An 18948-nucleotide genomic window follows, 5' to 3' on the forward strand; every position below is an offset into this window, starting at 1 on the left:
TGCTCTCCCCTACCATGCAAAGATGACTTGGTGGTGACGCCGATCGGATGAGGTATCCGACCTGGCTGCGTGGTAGGTGGAGTGGCTCACCCTTGACCTCCTTCTCGATGCGACGTCCTATTTGGACACCACGATAGGGTAGGGAGGGGGTAGGGCTACGTTGAACCACATACATGGTGCAGACACTCTAGTGCGAGCTCCATCACTTTCTAGAAGTCCTAGTAGCTTTATGTCGCCTCAGTGAGGAGGGGCGACGACTGCTACTCCTCATCGTCCGAGGAGAGCACGACTTCCTCCTTCGTCAAGTGAGTGTGAAGGACAACAACCCGAGAGACCATGGGCAGCGGCTCGAGGATCCAGAGCTCCCTCCACCAGGCGACACCGAGAACAAGCCGTCGCTGGACTTCCTCATCACCGTGTACCAAGGAGAGGCAAGGCGGAGGTGTGAGGAAGTGATATGGGGTTGGCCGGCGTGTCAAGTCTGCTTAAATAGCTGGGGCATACATATCGTTGTCGTTTCAATGTGACAATACTGCCGAAGTAGGTTTCTCGGTTGTTTTGTCAATGTGAATGCCGACAAGGCCAGTCCTTTGGTCACGTCCGTTTGCTAGGCATCAATGTGGGTAGGTGGTCATCTGGTCGCATACACTGTGACCGTCATGAACGCGTCACGAGGTTTCTGAAGCGGGAGGTGTGGGAATGGGTTTGGGTGGGATCGTGTAGTCAGGCTCAAACGTAACACTAGTTCGAACTTCCTCAAAAACACCCCAGATTTTGTACTGGTATTTTTCTGATTTCGGACATCTAAACGCATCCACAAACGTTTGAGGCACGATGTTCAGTGGAAATTTAGGTCTGAATGAGATGGTTCATACGTTTAGGGAAGGTTTGGTGATCCGCATTGGAGTTGCTCTTACGGAGCAAAATGGAAGAGAAGGAAAAGGAGAGATGAGAACATTGCGTTCCTCCTGGTTTAAGAAGCATGGAATCACCACATGCCTAACCATACGATGGAGAATGGACCTACCCTTCGTCTTTCCTCCGAAGTAAAAAAACAACTAGGGTTTCTGCCTCCTGTCGGCGCCGTCACCAATCCACATCGTCTCGTGTGGCCTTAGGGCCATGGGGCGCAGTGGATGCCTTGCCAGCGGAAGGGCTCTGTGTTTAGATATTTCTTTGACTTTTGTTATGGTTTGTGTCCTGCTTAGAAAGGCGAGACGACAACATCTCCTTAAAGATGGAATAAGATTTTCCTCGCCTAACCCTCGTCCTAGTGGTGCGTCTAGTATCATCGGAGGGCATGTGGAGGTGTGTCTCCATCTGATCTTGTAGGATTAGGTAAGTGGTTGTTTTGGTGGATCTGCTCAGATCCGGTCTTTGCTAGTCATCGTTCGTATCTCTTCAGATTGGATCTCATCGGCAGCGACGGTTGTTCTGGTGCGCTGGTCCTTCGGTTCATAGCACGACGACTTCTTGAATGTCGAGTACAATAAGTTTTGCCCGACTCGATGAGGGGGGGGCGATGACGGTGGAGCACCTTTGACTCACATCAGTGCTTGTATTTGTCGCTAGGTAGTCTATGGATGTTGATGTAATTTTTATTATTTATGATGTCTGTTGTACTACCATAATAAAAAATGAATAGCTTAAAAGTTTTTAGAAAAAAAATACCCATATGATGGTAGTACAACTTTGAAATGGTCCACCAAACGTTGTAGTCTAGTGTTGTGCGCTGGACCAGAAAGAAAAAGTCCACTAGGCAAAGGAAGTAGATCACAGTTATTTATGGGGTATATACACTTTTTATATATGAATAAAATGAGTTGCCTTCTATGTTGGAGAGTTACTGCAATGCTTCCCGTCAGGGTTGTTTTGATGCTCTGAAAACAGAAATAAATGAGTGCCTTAATGTCCCAAATGAGTAACTTTTAGAAAGATATCTGGGTATGCCTACTGATGGGGGAAATAGTAAAAATGGAGCTTCAAGTTTTTGAAGGACCGGGTATGGAACAAGGTCAAAGGATGGATGGAAAAATTACTATGAGGGGGGGGGGGGTTAAGTAGTAAAATCAGTAGCACATGTTGTACCGGTATACTTGATGCCATGTTTTAATCTACCTCGTGTGCTTTATGTACACATCAACTCTTTAATCCTCAAGTTCTAGTGGGGCAGCAATGATGGCCAACGAAAGACACACTGAGTCTCTTGGGAGGCCATGACTAGACCTAAGTATGCTAGTGGGCTTGGTTTTCATGACATCGAACTTTTCAACCTAGCCATGTTTGCTAGGCAGGCATGGCGAGTGCTCATGGATCCCACCTCTCTTAGTGCTACGGTTCTGAAGGCAAAATACTTCCCAACAAGTTACAAAGTCGAGCTAGGGAGCACACCATCACAAATCTAGAGGGCCATCTTGGATGGCCGAGATGCCCTACGCTAAGGATTGATAAAGAGGATAGGTGATGGCCAGTCAACAAATATTTGGCATGAACCATGGTTGCCTCGCGCTTTCAATATGAGACATATCACCTCTTTGGTTCAGAACCCCCCACGACTGGTTAGTGACTTGGTTCAGCCAACAGGTGATTGGAACCGGACAAGAATAACAGCAGTTTTCCTACCCACATATGATCAGCCGATACTATCCACCCCTCTGTACTAAAAGAATTGATGACTTCTGGCCTTGGGTACATGGACGGAGCAGAGTCTTCTGTGTACGCTCGGCTTATCGCATGATGGCGGATACTAAGCTTCGTCAAGAAGCTTTGCTGGATGAGAGACTGGTTCACTCCAATGCGGAGGCGGGGAATAATGCATGGACTAAGATGTGGAGTGTTGATGTCCCATCAAAAAACAAAATATTTCTGTGGAGACTCTTCCATCAGACTATTCCGGCATCTAATCTTCTACACCATCGTATATGGCCACCAATTCAGCATGTGGGATCTATGGTGTTTTTGACTCATGGTAGCATTCTCTTATCGAATGCAACCTTGCGAGATGTATATGGGCTATTGATACGTCTCCAACGAATCTATAATTTTTTATGGTTTCATGCTATTATCTTGTAAAACTTTGGATGTTTTGTATGCCTTTTATATCTTTTCTTGGGACTAACTTATTAACTCAGTGCCAAGTGCCAGTTCCTGTTTTTTCCATGTTTTGACCCTTTTTCAGAGGAGGATTTTAAATGGAGTCCAAACGGAATAAAACTTCTGAAAAGATTTTTTTTTGGAACAGAAGATACGCAGAAAGCTTGGGAACCAAGGCAGGGAGTCCCGGGGGAGGTCGCAAGCCCCCATGGCGCGGCCAGGGGGCCCGCGCCTCCCAGGCTTGTGGGCTCCCTGGGCCTCCCCTGCCCTAGCTCCTTTGCCTATAAATTCCCTAAAATCCCTAAAAAAATCAAGGGATCCACGAAAATACTTTTCCGCCGCCGCAAACTTCTGTCTCGGCAAGATCCCATCTGGGGCACGTTCTGGTGCCCTGCCGGAGGGCAGATTCAGATACGGAGGGTTTCTTCATCAACACCATGACCTCTCCGATGATGCGTGAGTAGTTCACCATAGACCTACGGGTCCATAGCTAGTAGCTAGATGGCTTCTTCTCTCTCTTGGATCTTCAATACAAAGTTCTCCATGATCTTCATGGAGATCTATCCGATGTAATCTTCTTTTGCGGTGTGTTTGTCGAGATCCGATGAATTGTGGATTTATGATCAGATTATCTATGAATCTTATTTGAGTTTCTTCTGATCTCTCTTATGCATGATTTCATATCCTTGTAATTCTCTTCGAGTTGTGGGTTTTGTTTGGCCAATTTGATCTATGATTCTTGCAATGGGAGAAGTGCTTGGTTTTGGGTTCATACCGTGCGGTGACCTCACCCAGTGACAGAAGGAGTAGCGAGGCACGCATCGTGTTGTTGCAATCAAGGGTAAAAAGATGGGGTTTTCATCATTGGTTTGAGTTTATCCCTCTACATCATGTCATCTTGCTTAAGGCGTTACTCTATTCGTCATGAACTCAATACACTAGATGCATGCTGGATAGCGGTTGATGTGTGGAGTAATAGTAGTAGATGCGGAAAGTATCGGTCTACTTGTCTCGGACGTGATGCCTATATGTATGATCATTGCCTTAGATATCGTCATGACTTTGCGCGGTTCTATCAATTGCTCGACGATAATTTGTTCATCCACCATAATATTTGCTATTTACTCATCTCTTGCATTTACTTTTTTGCCTCTCGTTTTCCTCTCCCCCACTTCTGAAAAACAAAAATTTACAAAAATATTTGCCTTTTTCGTTTGCCCTTTTCTCTCGCTTGCTTTCTGTTTGCTTGTGTGCTTGTTTGCTTGCTGAAGTCGCCATGACTGAAAACTCCAAACTTTGTGACTTCTCGAATACTAATAATAATGATTTTATTAGTACTCTGATTGCTCCCGCCACTAGTGCAGAATCATACGAAATCAATGCTGCTTTGCTGAATCTTTTATGAAAGAGCAATTCTCCGGCCTTCCTAGTGAAGATGTCGCATCCCATCTTAATACCTTCATTGAGCTTTGCGATATGCAAAAGAAGAAATATGTGGATAATGATGTGATTAAATTGAAGCTTTTTCCGTTCTCGTTGCGAGATCGAGCAAAAACTTTGTTTTCGTCTTTGCCCAAAAATAGTATTGGTTCTTGGAACAAGTGCAAAGATGCTTATATATCCAAGTATTTTCCGCCGGCTAAGATTATCTCTCTCTGTAATGATATCATGAATTTTAAGCAACTTGATCATGAACATGTTGCACAATCTTGGGAGAGAATGAAATTGATGATTAGAAATTGTCCCGCTCATGGCTTGAGTCTTTGGATGATTATACAAATCTTTTACGCTGGCTTGAATTTCGCTTCTAGAAATATCTTGGACTCCGCCTCAGGTGGAATGTTCATGGAAATCATGTTAGGAGAAGCCACAAAACTCCTAGACAATATCATGACGAACTACTCTCAATGGCACACTGAAAGGTCACCTACTAGTAAGAATGTACACGCTATAGAAGAAATTAACTCGTTGAATGCTAAGATGGATGAGTTAATGAATTTGGTTGCTAGTAGAAGTTCTCCTTTAGATCCTAATGATATGCCCTTGTCTTCCTTGATTGAGAGTAGCAACGCTAGCTTGGACGTTAATTTTGTTGGTAGGAATAATTTTGGCAACAACAATGCTTTTAGAGGAAACTATGTTCCTAGGCCTTTTCCTAGTAACCCCTCTAATAACTTTGGCAACTCCTACAACAATACTCATGGAAATTACAATAGATTACCCTCTGATCTAGAGAGTAATATCAAAGAGTTTATGAATTCACAAAAGATTTTCAATGCGTCCATAGAGGAAAAACTACTCAAAATTGACGATTTGGCTATTAGCGTTGATAAAATATCTAGTGATATTGATGCTTTGAAAGTTAGATATGCTCCTCCCAAGATCAATATGGATGAAACTTTGAAAGCTATGTGTGTTTCCATGAGTGAGAGCAAATAAAGAACCGCCCAAACTCGTGCTAGACATGAATGGCTTAAAAGGGCGTGTTCTCGTGATAAGAATCACGAAGATCTTAAAGTTCTTGGTATGACTCCCATTGAATCTTTGTTTTCTTGTGTCAAACCTAATGATGATGGGGCTGGATATGAATCCACTTGTTGGGGAACGTCGCATGGGAAACAAAAATTTTCCTACGCGCACGAAGACCTATCATGGTGATGTCCATCTACGAGAGGGGATGAGTGATCTACGTACCCTTGTAGATCGTACAGCAGAAGCGTTTAGAGAACGCGGTTGATGTAGTGGAACGTCCTCACGTCCCTCGATCCGCCCCGCGAACAATCCCGCGATCAGTCCCACGATCTAGTACCGAACGGACGGCACCTCCGCGTTCAGCACACGTACAGCTCGACGATGATCTCGGCCTTCTTGATCCAGCAAGAGAGACGGAGAGGTAGAAGAGTTCTCCGGCAGCGTGACGGCGCTCCGGAGGTTGGTGATGATCTTGTCTCGGCAGGGCTCCGCCCGAGCTCCGCAGAAACGCGATCTAGAGGAAAAACTATGGAGGTATGTGGTCGGGCAGCCGTGAGAAAGTCGTCTCAAATCTGCCCTAAAAGCCCCATATATATAGGAGGAGGGAGGGGGACCTTGCCTTGGGGTCCAAGGGACTCCCAAGGGGTCGGCCGAGCCAAGGGGGGGAGGACTCCCCCCCCCAAACCGAGTTGGACTTGGTTTGGTGGGAGGAGTCCCCCTCCCTTCCCACTTCTTCCCTCTTTTTTTTTTTCCTTTGATTTTCTTCTCTTGGCGCATAGGCCCCTTTGGGGCTGTCCCACCAGCCCACTAAGGGCTGGTGTGTCTCCCCAAAGCCTATGGGCTTCCCCGGGGTGGGTTGCCCCCCCCCCCCCCCCGGTGAACTCCCGGAACCCATTCGTCATTCCCGGTAACTCCAAAAACCTTCCGGTAATCAAATGAGGTCATCCTATATATCAATCTTCGTTTCCGGACCATTCCGGAAACCCTCGTGACGTCTGTGATCTCATCCGGGACTCCGAACAACATTCGGTAACCAACCATATAACTCAAATACGCATAAAACAACGTCGAACCTTAAGTGTGCAGACCCTGCGGGTTCGAGAACTATGTAGACATGACCCGAGAGACTCCTCGGTCAATATCGAATAGCGGGACCTGGATGCCCATATTGGATCCTACATATTCTACGAAGATCTTATCGTTTGAACCTCAATGCCAAGGATTCGTATAATCCCGTATGTCATTCCCTTTGTCCTTCGGTATGTTACTTGCCCGAGATTCGATCGTCAGTATCCGCATACCTATTTCAATCTCGTTTACCGGCAAGTCTCTTTACTCGTTCCGTAATACAAGATCCCGCAACTTACACTAAGTTACATTGCTTGCAAGGCTTGTGTGTGATGTTGTATTACCGAGTGGGCCCCGAGATACCTCTCCGTCACACGGAGTGACAAATCCCAGTCTTGATCCATACTAACTCAACTAACACCTTCGGAGATACCTGTAGAGCATCTTTATAGTCACCCAGTTACGTTGCGACGTTTGATACACACAAAGCATTCCTCTGGTGTCAGTGAGTTATATGATCTCATGGTCATAGGAATAAATACTTGACACGCAGAAAACAGTAGCAACAAAATGACACGATCAACATGCTACGTCTATTAGTTTGGGTCTAGTCCATCACGTGATTCTCCCAATGACGTGATCCAGTTATCAAGCAACAACACCTTGTTCATAATCAGAAGACACTGACTATCATCGATCAACTGGCTAGCCAACTAGAGGCATGCTAGGGACGGTGTTTTGTCTATGTATCCACACATGTAAATGAGTCTTCATTCAATACAATTATAGCATGGATAATAAACTATTATATTGATACAGGAATTATAATAATAACTATACATTTATTATTGCCTCTAGGGCATAATTCCAACACCACTTTGGTTGAAAAACGCCCCAATGATTCGGAGTCCATCTATCTTGATGCTAAAAGCATTGAAAGTGGAGTAGAAGATATTAAAACTTTGAGTAGTAATGAAATTACTACTTTGGATTTCAAGGAATTCAATTATGATAGTTGCTCCTTGATTGAATGCATTTCCTTAATGCAATCCATGCTAAACTCTCCACACGCTTATAGCCAAAACAAGGCCTTTACCGATCATATCGTCGAAGCTATGATAAAATCTCTTGAAGAGAAACTTGAATTGGAAGTTTCTATCCCTAGAAAGCTTCATGATGAGTGGGAACCTACTATCAAAATAAAAATAAAAAACTATGAATGCAATGCTTTGTGTGATTTGGGTGCTAGTGTTTCCGCGATTCCAAGTCTTTATGTGATGTTCTGGGTTTTAATGAGATTGAGGAGTGTTCTCTTAATTTGCATCTTACGGATTCTACTGTCAAGAAACCCATGGGAAGGATCAATGATGTTCTTATTATTGCAAATAGGAACTATGTACCCGTGGATTTCATTGTGCTTGACATTGATTGCAATCCTACATGCCCTATCATTCTTGGTAGACCTTTCCTAAGGACTATCGGTGCTATCATCGATATGAAGGAAGGGAATATTAGATTTCAATTTCCTTTAAAGAAGGGCATGGAGCATTTTCCTAAAAAGAAAATAAGATTGCCTTATGAATCCATGATGAGGGCTACTTATGGTTTGAGCACCAAAGACGACGATACGTGATTCTGTCGCTTTATGCCTAGCTAAGGGCGTTAAACAATAGCGCTTGTTGGGAGGCAACCCAATGAATTTATATTTTTATTTCTGTTTTGTTGCGTCCACGCCATCATAATTCTGTTATGATAGTGTCTTTTGTGTTTTTTTTTGTGTTTGAGCCAAGCAAAACCTTTATGACTAGTCTTGGTGATGGTTGTTTGATCCTGCTGGAAAAAGACAGAACATTTTCGCTCACGAGATTATTTTTCATTTTTATTCAGAAAGAGCTTTTGAGTTGATTCTTTTTTATGCTGGTTTATATGCCTTTTTCCCAGGTAGTCGTAATGTTTCAGAATTTTTGAGGTACCAGAAGTATACGAAGTATATAGATTGCTACAGACTGGTCTGTTTTTGACAGATTCTGTTTTTGTTGAGTTGGTTGCTTGTTTTGATGAAACTATGGATAGTATCGGGGGGTAATAGCCATGGAAAAGTGAGAATACAGTAATCTAACACCAATATAAATAGAAATCAAGATTGCTATAGTACCTAAAGAGGTGGTAGTTTGTTTTCTTGTGCTAACGATATCACGAGTTTCTGTTTAAGTTTTGTGTTGTGAAGTTTTCAAGTTTTGGGTGATGTTCTCATGGACAAAGGGATAAAGAGTGGAAAGAGCTCAATCTTGGGGATGCCCAAGGCACCCCAAGCCAAATTAAAGGACACCAAAAAGCCTAAGCTTGGGGATGCCCCGGGAAGGCATCCCCTCTTTCGTCTTCAATCCATCGGTAACATTACTTGGAGCTATATTTTTATTCACCACATGATATGTTACTTGCCCGAGATTCGATCGTCAGTATCCGCATACCTATTTCAATCTCGTTTACCGGCAAGTCTCTTTACTCGTTCCGTAATACAAGATCCCGCAACTTACACTAAGTTACATTGCTTGCAAGGCTTGTGTGTGATGTTGTATTACCGAGTGGGCCCCGAGATACCTCTCCGTCACACGGAGTGACAAATCCCAGTCTTGATCCATACTAACTCAACTAACACCTTCGGAGATACCTGTAGAGCATCTTTGTAGTCACCCAGTTACGTTGCGACGTTTGATACACACAAAGCATTCCTTTGGTGTCAGTGAGTTATATGATCTCATGGTCATAGGAATAAATACTTGACACGCAGAAAACAGTAGCAACAAAATGACACGATCAACATGCTACGTCTATTAGTTTGGGTCTAGTCCATCACGTGATTCTCCCAATGACGTGATCCAGTTATCAAGCAACAACACCTTGTTCATAATCAGAAGACACTGACTATCATCGATCAACTGGCTAGCCAACTAGAGGCATGCTAGGGATGGTGTTTTGTCTATGTATCCACACATGTAAATGAGTCTTCATTCAATACAATTATAGCATGGATAATAAACTATTATATTGATACAGGAATTATAATAATAACTATACATTTATTATTGCCTCTAGGGCATAATTCCAACAGTCTCCCACTTGCACTAGAGTCAATAATCTAGCCCTCACATCACCATGTGAATTACATTGTAATAAATCTAACACCCATACAGTTCTGGTGTCGATCATGTTTTGGCCGTGGAAGAGGTTTAGTCAGCGGGTCTGCTACATTCAGATCCGTGTGCACTTTGCATATATTTACGTCCTCCTCCTCGACGTAGTCGCGGATGAGGTTGAAGCGTCGTTTGATGTGTCTGGTCTTCTTGTGAAACCTTGGTTCCTTTGCTAAGGCAATGGCACCAGTGTTGTCACAGAACAAGGTTATTGGATCCAGTGCACTTGGCACCACTCCAAGATCCGTCATGAACTGCTTCATCCAGACACCCTCCTTAGCCGCCTCCGAGGCAGCCATGTACTCTGCTTCACATGTAGAATCTGCTACGACGCTTTGCTTGGAACTACACCAGCTTACTGCACCCCCATTAAGAATAAATACGTATCCGGTTTGCGACTTAGAGTCGTCCGGATCTGTGTCAAAGCTTGCATCGATGTAACCTTTTACAGCGAGCTCTTCGTCACCTCCATACACGAGAAACATATCCTTAGTCCTTTTCAGGTACTTCAGGATATTCTTGACCGCCGTCCAGTGATCCACTCCTGGATTACTCTGGAACCTACCTGCCATACTTATGGCCAGGCTAACATCCGGTCTAGTGCACAACATTGCATACATGATAGAGCCTATGGCTGAAGCATAGGGGATGGAGCGCATATGCTCTCTATCTTCATCAGTTGCTGGGCACTGAGTCTTACTCAATCTCGTACCTTGTAACACTGGCAAGAACCCTTTCTTGGACTGTTCCATTTTGAACCTCTTCAAAACTTTATCAAGGTATGTGCTTTGTGAAAGTCCTATTAGGCGTTTTGATCTATCCCTATAGATCTTAATGCCTAGTATGTAAGCAGCTTCTCCTAGGTCCTTCATAGAGAAACTTTTATTCAAGTAACCTTTTATGCTCTCCAAAAGCTCTACATTGTTTCCAATCAGTAATATGTCATCCACATATAATATTAGAAACGCCACAGAGCTCCCACTCACTTTCTTGTAAATACAAGATTCTCCAACCACTTGTATAAACCCAAATGCTTTGATCACCTCATCAAAGCGTTTATTCCAACTCCGAGATGCTTGCACCAGTCCATAAATGGATCGCTGGAGCTTGCACACTTTGTCAGCATTTTTAGGATCGACAAAACCTTCGGGTTGCATCATATACAACTCTTCCTTAAGGAAACCGTTAAGGAACGCCGTTTTGACATCCATCTGCCAGATTTCATAATCGAAAAATGCAGCTATTGCTAACATGATTCTGACGGACTTAAGCATCGCTACGGGTGAGAAGGTCTCATCGTAGTCAACTCCTGGAACTTGTGAAAAAACCCTTTGCCACAAGTCGAGCTTTATAAACGGTCACATTACCGTCAGCGTCCGTCTTCTTCTTAAAGATCCATTTGTTCTGAATAGCCTTGCGGCCCTCAGGTAGTATCTCCAAAGTCCACACTTTGTTCTCATACATGGATCCTATCTCGGATTTCATGGCTTCTAGCCATTTGTTGGAATCTGGGCCCACCATTGCTTCTTCATAATTTGCAGGTTCATTGTTGTCTAACAACATGATTGATAAGACGGGATTACCGTACCACTCTGGAGCAGCGCGTGATCTCGTCGACCTGCGTGGTTCAATAGAAACCTGAACTGGAGTTTCATGATCATCATCATTAACTTCCTCCTCAACCGGCGTCGCAACGACAGAGGTTTCCCCTTGCCCTGCTCCACCATCCAGAGGGATGAGAGGTTCGACAACCTCGTCAAGTTCTATCTTCCTCCCACTCAATTCTCTCGAGAGAAACTCCTTCTCGAGAAAAGTTCCGTTCTTAGCAACAAACACTTTGCCCTCGGATTTGAGATAGAAGGTGTACCCAACTGTCTCTTTTGGGTAACCTATGAAGACGCACTTTTCCGCTTTGGGTTCCAGCTTTTTAGGCTGAAGCTTTTTGACATAAGCATCACATCCCCAAACTTTAAGAAACGACAACTTTGGCCTTTTGCCATACCACAGTTCGTACGGTGTCGTCTCAATGGATTTTGATGGTGCCCTATTTAAAGTGAATGCAACTGTTTCTAATGCATAACCCCAAAATGATAACGGCAAATCAGTAAGAGACATCATAGATCGCACCATCTCTAACAAAGTACGATTACGACGTTCGGACACACCATTACGCTGTGGTGTTCCAGGCGGTGTTAACTGCGAAACAATTCCACATTGTCTTAAGTGAGTACCAAACTCGAAACTCAGATATTCACCCCCACGATCAGACCGTAGGAACTTGATCTTCTTGTTACGATGATTTTCCACTTCACTCTGAAATTGCTTGAACTTTTCAAATGTTTCAGACTTGTGCTTCATCAAGTAGACATAACCAAATCTACTTAAATCGTCAGTGAAGGTGAGAAAATAACGATATCCGCCGCGTTCCTCCACGCTCATTGGACCACACACATCGGTATGTATGATTTCCAACAAGTCACTTGCACGCTCCATTGTTCCGGAGAACGGAGTCTTAGTCATCTTGCCCATGAGGCATGGTTCGCACGTGTCAAGTGAATCAAAGTCAAGTGACTCCAAAAGTCCATCAGCATGGAGTTTCTTCATGCGCTTTACACCAATATGACCCAAGCGACAGTGCCACAAAAATATGGCGCTATCATTGTTTACTCTAACTCTTTTGGTCTCAATGTTATGTATATGCGTGTCGCTATCAAGATTCAATATGAACAATCCTCTCACATTCGGTGCATGACCATAAAAGATGTTACTCATAGAAATAGAACAACCATTATTCTCAGACTTAAAAGAGTAACCGTCTCGCAATAAACAAGATCCAAATATAATGTTCATGCTCAACGCAGGCACTAAATAACAATGATTTAAGTTCATCACTAATCCCGATGGTAGCTGAAGTGACACTGTGCCGACGGCGATTGCATCAACCTTGGAACCGTTTCCTACGCGCATCGTCACTTCGTCTTTCGCCAGCCTTCGTCTATTCCGCAGTTCCTGCTTCGAGTTGCAAATGTGAGCAACAGAACCGGTATCAAATACCCAGGCACTACTACGAGAGCCGGTTAAGTACACATCAATAACATGTATATCAAATATACCTGATTTCTCTTTGCCCGCCTTCTTATCTGCCAGATACTTGGGGCAATTGCGCTTCCAGTGACCCATACCCTTGCAATAGAAGCACTCTGTTTCAGGCTTAGGTCCAGCTTTGGGCTTCTTCGGCGGATTGGCAACAGGCTTGCCGCTCTTCTTCAAATTGCCCTTCTTGCCTTTGCCGTTTCTCTTGAAACTAGTGGTCTTGCTCACCATCAACACTTGATGCTCTTTACGGAGTTCAGACTCTGCGACTTTCAGCATTGCAAACAACTCGCCGGGAGACTTGTTCATCCCTTGCATGTTGTAGTTCAACACAATGCCTTTATAGCTTGGCGGCAGTGATTGAAGGATTCTGTCAGTGATAGCTTCTTGCGGGAGTTCAATCCCCAGTTCAGCTAGACGGTTTGAGTACCCAGACATTTTGAGCACATGTTCACTGACAGACGAGTTTTCCTCCATCTTGCAAGCATAGAATTTATCAGAGGTCTCATACCTCTCGATCCGAGCGTTCTTCTGAAAGATAAACTTCAACTCCTGGAACATCTCAAATGCTCCATGACGCTCAAAGCGACGTTGAAGTCCCGGTTCCAAGCCATACAAGAGTGCACATTGAACTATTGAGTAGTCCTCCTTTCGTGCTAACCAAGCGTTCTTAACATCCTGATCAGCCGTAGCGGGTGGTTCATCTCCTAGCGCAGCATTAAGGACATAATCCTTCTTTCCAGCTTGTAAGATTAGCTTAAGATTACGAGCCCAGTCTACAAAGTTGCTTCCATCATCTTTCAACTTAGCTTTCTCTAGGAACGTATTAAAATTCAGGATGACACTTGCGTGAGCCATGATCTACAACACAAATATATTCAAAGTGGACTTAGACTATGTTCAAGATAATTAGTGTTCAACTTAATCAAATTATATGCTAAACTCCTACTCAAAAAGTACATCTCTCTAGTCATTTGAGTGGTTCATGATCCACTTACACTATCCCAAGTCCGATCATCACGTGAGTTGAGTATAGTTTCAGTGGTAAGCATTCCTATGCTAATCATATCAACTATATGATTCATGATCGACCTTTCAGTCTCATGTGTTCCGAGGCCATGTCTGCACATGCTAGGCTCGTCAAGCTTAACCCGAGTGTTCCGCGTGCGCAACTGTTTTGCACCCGTTGTATGTGAACGTTGAGTCTATCACACCCGATCATCACGTGGTGTCTCGAAACGACGAACTGTAGCAACGGTGCACAGTCGGGGAGAACACAATTTCGTCTTGATATTTTAGTGAGAGATCACCTCATAATGCTACCGTCGTTCTAAGCAAAATAAGGTGCATAAAAGGATTAACATCACATGCAATTCATAAGTGACATGATATGGCCATCATCACGTGCTTCTTGATCTCCATCACCAAAGCACCGGCACGATCTTCTTGTCACCGGTGCCACACCATGATCATCCATCAACGTGTTGCCATCGTGGTTGTCGTGCTACTCATGCTATCACTACTAAAGCTACATCCTAGCAAAATAGTAAACGCATCTGCAAGCACATATGTTAGTATAAAGACAACCCTATGGCTCCTGCCGGTTGCCGTACCATCGACGTGCAAGTCGATATTTCTATTACAACATGATCATCTCATACATCCAATATATCACATCACATCGTTGGCCATATCACATCACAATCATACCCTGCAAAAACAAGTTAGACGTCCTCTAATTTTGTTGTTGCATGTTTTACGTGGTGACCAAGGGTATCTAGTAGGATCGCATCTTACTTATGCAAACACCACAACGGAGATATATGAGTTGCTATTTAACCTCATCCAAGGACCTCCTCGGTCAAATCCGATTCAACTAAAGTTGGAGAAACCGTCACTTGCCAGTCATCTTTGAGCAAAGGGGGTTACTCGTAACGATGAAACCAGTCTCTCGTAAGCGTACGAGTAATGTCGGTCCAAGCCGCTTCAATCCAACAATACCGCGGAATCAAGAAAAGACTAAGGAGGGCAGCAAAACGCACATCACCGCCCACAAAAACTTTTGTGTTCTACTCGAGAAGACATCTACGCATGAACCTAGCTCTGATACCACTGTTGGGGAACGTCGCATGGGAAACAAAAATTTTCCTACGCGCACGAAGACCTATCATGGTGATGTCCATCTACGAGAGGGGATGAGTGATCTACGTACCCTTGTAGATCGTACAGCAGAAGCGTTTAGAGAACGCGGTTGATGTAGTGGAACGTCCTCACGTCCCTCGATCCGCCCCGCGAACAATCCCGCGATCAGTCCCACGATCTAGTACCGAACGGACGGCACCTCCGCGTTCAGCACACGTACAGCTCGACGATGATCTCGGCCTTCTTGATCCAGCAAGAGAGACGGAGAGGTAGAAGAGTTCTCCGGCAGCGTGACGGCGCTCCGGAGGTTGGTGATGATCTTGTCTCAGCAGGGCTCCGCCCGAGCTCCGCAGAAACGCGATCTAGAGGAAAAACTATGGAGGTATGTGGTCGGGCAGCCGTGAGAAAGTCGTCTCAAATCTGCCCTAAAAGCCCCATATATATAGGAGGAGGGAGGGGGACCTTGCCTTGGGGTCCAAGGGACTCCCAAGGGGTCGGCCGAGCCAAGGGGGGGAGGACTCCCCCCCCCCCAAACCGAGTTGGACTTGGTTTGGTGGGAGGAGTCCCCCTCCCTTCCCACTTCTTCCCTCTTTTTTTTTCTTTTCCTTTGATTTTCTTCTCTTGGCGCATAGGCCCCTTTGGGGCTGTCCCACCAGCCCACTAAGGGCTGGTGTGTCTCCCCAAAGCCTATGGGCTTCCCCGGGGTGGGTTGCCCCCCCCGGTGAACTCCCGGAACCCATTCGTCATTCCTGGTACATTCCCGGTAACTCCGAAAACCTTCCGGTAATCAAATGAGGTCATCCTATATATCAATCTTCATTTCCGGACCATTATGAAAACCCTCGTGACGTCCGTGATCTCATCCGGGACTCCGAACAACATTCGGTAACCAACCATATAACTCAAATACGCATAAAACAACGTTGAACCTTAAGTGTGCAGACCCTGCGGGTTCGAGAACTATGTAGACATGACCCGAGAGACTCCTCGGTCAATATCGAATAGCGGGACCTGGATGCCCATATTGGATCCTACATATTCTACGAAGATCTTATCGTTTGAACCTCAATGCCAAGGATTCGTATAATCCCGTATGTCATTCCCTTTGTCCTTCGGTATGTTACTTGCCCGAGATTCGATCGTCAGTATCCGCATACCTATTTCAATCTCGTTTACCGGCAAGTCTCTTTACTCGTTCCGTAATACAAGATCCCGCAACTTACACTAAGTTACATTGCTTGCAAGGCTTGTGTGTGATGTTGTATTACCGAGTGGGCCCCGAGATACCTCTCCGTCACACGGAGTGACAAATCCCAGTCTTGATCCATACTAACTCAACTAACACCTTCGGAGATACCTGTAGAGCATCTTTATAGTCACCCAGTTACGTTGCGACGTTTGATACACACAAAGCATTCCTCTGGTGTCAGTGAGTTATATGATCTCATGGTCATAGGAATAAATACTTGACACGCAGAAAACAGTAGCAACAAAATGACACGATCAACATGCTACGTCTATTAGTTTGGGTCTAGTCCATCACGTGATTCTCCCAATGACGTGATCCAGTTATCAAGCAACAACACCTTGTTCATAATCAGAAGACACTGACTATCATCGATCAACTGGCTAGCCAACTAGAGGCATGCTAGGGACGGTGTTTTGTCTATGTATCCACACATGTAAATGAGTCTTCATTCAATACAATTATAGCATGGATAATAAACTATTATATTGATACAGGAATTATAATAATAACTATACATTTATTATTGCCTCTAGGGCATAATTCCAACACCACTTTGGTTGAAAAACGCCCCAATGATTCGGAGTCCATCTATCTTGATGCTAAAAGCATTGAAAGTGGAGTAGAAGATATTAAAACTTTGAGTAGTAATGAAATTACTACTTTGGATTTCAAGGAATTCAATTATGATAGTTGCTCCTTGATTGAATGCATTTCCTTAATGCAATCCATGCTAAACTCTCCACACGCTTATAGCCAAAACAAGGCCTTTACCGATCATATCGTCGAAGCTATGATAAAATCTCTTGAAGAGAAACTTGAATTGGAAGTTTCTATCCCTAGAAAGCTTCATGATGAGTGGGAACCTACTATCAAAATAAAAATAAAAAACTATGAATGCAATGCTTTGTGTGATTTGGGTGCTAGTGTTTCCGCGATTCCAAGTCTTTATGTGATGTTCTGGGTTTTAATGAGATTGAGGAGTGTTCTCTTAATTTGCATCTTACGGATTCTACTGTCAAGAAACCCATGGGAAGGATCAATGATGTTCTTATTATTGCAAATAGGAACTATGTACCCGTGGATTTCATTGTGCTTGACATTGATTGCAATCCTACATGCCCTATCATTCTTGGTAGACCTTTCCTAAGGACTATCGGTGCTATCATCGATATGAAGGAAGGGAATATTAGATTTCAATTTCCTTTAAAGAAGGGCATGGAGCATTTTCCTAAAAAGAAAATAAGATTGCCTTATGAATCCATGATGAGGGCTACTTATGGTTTGAGCACCAAAGACGACGATACGTGATTCTGTCGCTTTATGCCTAGCTAAGGGCGTTAAACAATAGCGCTTGTTGGGAGGCAACCCAATGAATTTATATTTTTATTTCTGTTTTGTTGCGTCCACGCCATCATAATTCTGTTATGATAGTGTCTTTTGTGTTTTTTTTTGTGTTTGAGCCAAGCAAAACCTTTATGACTAGTCTTGGTGATGGTTGTTTGATCCTGCTGGAAAAAGACAGAACATTTTCGCTCACGAGATTATTTTTCATTTTTATTCAGAAAGAGCTTTTGAGTTGATTCTTTTTTATGCTGGTTTATATGCCTTTTTCCCAGGTAGTCGTAATGTTTCAGAATTTTTGAGGTACCAGAAGTATACGAAGTATATAGATTGCTACAGACTGGTCTGTTTTTGACAGATTCTGTTTTTGTTGAGTTGGTTGCTTGTTTTGATGAAACTATGGATAGTATCGGGGGGTAATAGCCATGGAAAAGTGAGAATACAGTAATCTAACACCAATATAAATAGAAATCAAGATTGCTATAGTACCTAAAGAGGTGGTAGTTTGTTTTCTTGTGCTAACGATATCACGAGTTTCTGTTTAAGTTTTGTGTTGTGAAGTTTTCAAGTTTTGGGTGATGTTCTCATGGACAAAGGGATAAAGAGTGGAAAGAGCTCAATCTTGGGGATGCCCAAGGCACCCCAAGCCAAATTAAAGGACACCAAAAAGCCTAAGCTTGGGGATGCCCCGGGAAGGCATCCCCTCTTTCGTCTTCAATCCATCGGTAACATTACTTGGAGCTATATTTTTATTCACCACATGATATGTGTTTTTCTTGGAGCGTCTTGTATCGTAGGAGTCTTTTCTTTTCGTTGTGTCACAATCATCCTTGTTGCACACCTTTTGAGATAGACATGCACTCATCATGAATTTGCTAGAATGCTCATTGTGCTTCACTTATATCTTTTGAGCTATATAATTTTGCTCTGTGTGCTTCACTTAGATCTTTTAGAGCACGGCGGTGCATAACTTGGTAGTTGGTTTATGCTATGAAAGTAGTCCCAAAGGTGATAGGTGCCCAAAGAGGATACAAAAACCTCCATCTTCATGTGCATTGAGTAGAAAGAGAAGTTTGATTCCTCTCAATTAGCTTTGAGACGTGGATTTGGTAATATTAAGAGTTATGTTAGTAGGGTGTTGTGAATCTAGAAATACTTGCGTTGAAGTTAGTGATTCCCGTAACATGCACGTATGGTGAACCGCTATGTTAGGAAGTCGGAGCATAATTGATCTATTGATTGTCATCCTTTGTGTTGCGGTCGGGATCGCGCGATGGTTAACACCTACCAACCCTT

This window comes from Hordeum vulgare, chromosome 3H, assembly GCF_904849725.1.
Source record: "Hordeum vulgare subsp. vulgare chromosome 3H, MorexV3_pseudomolecules_assembly, whole genome shotgun sequence".
NCBI lineage: Eukaryota > Viridiplantae > Streptophyta > Magnoliopsida > Poales > Poaceae > Hordeum > Hordeum vulgare.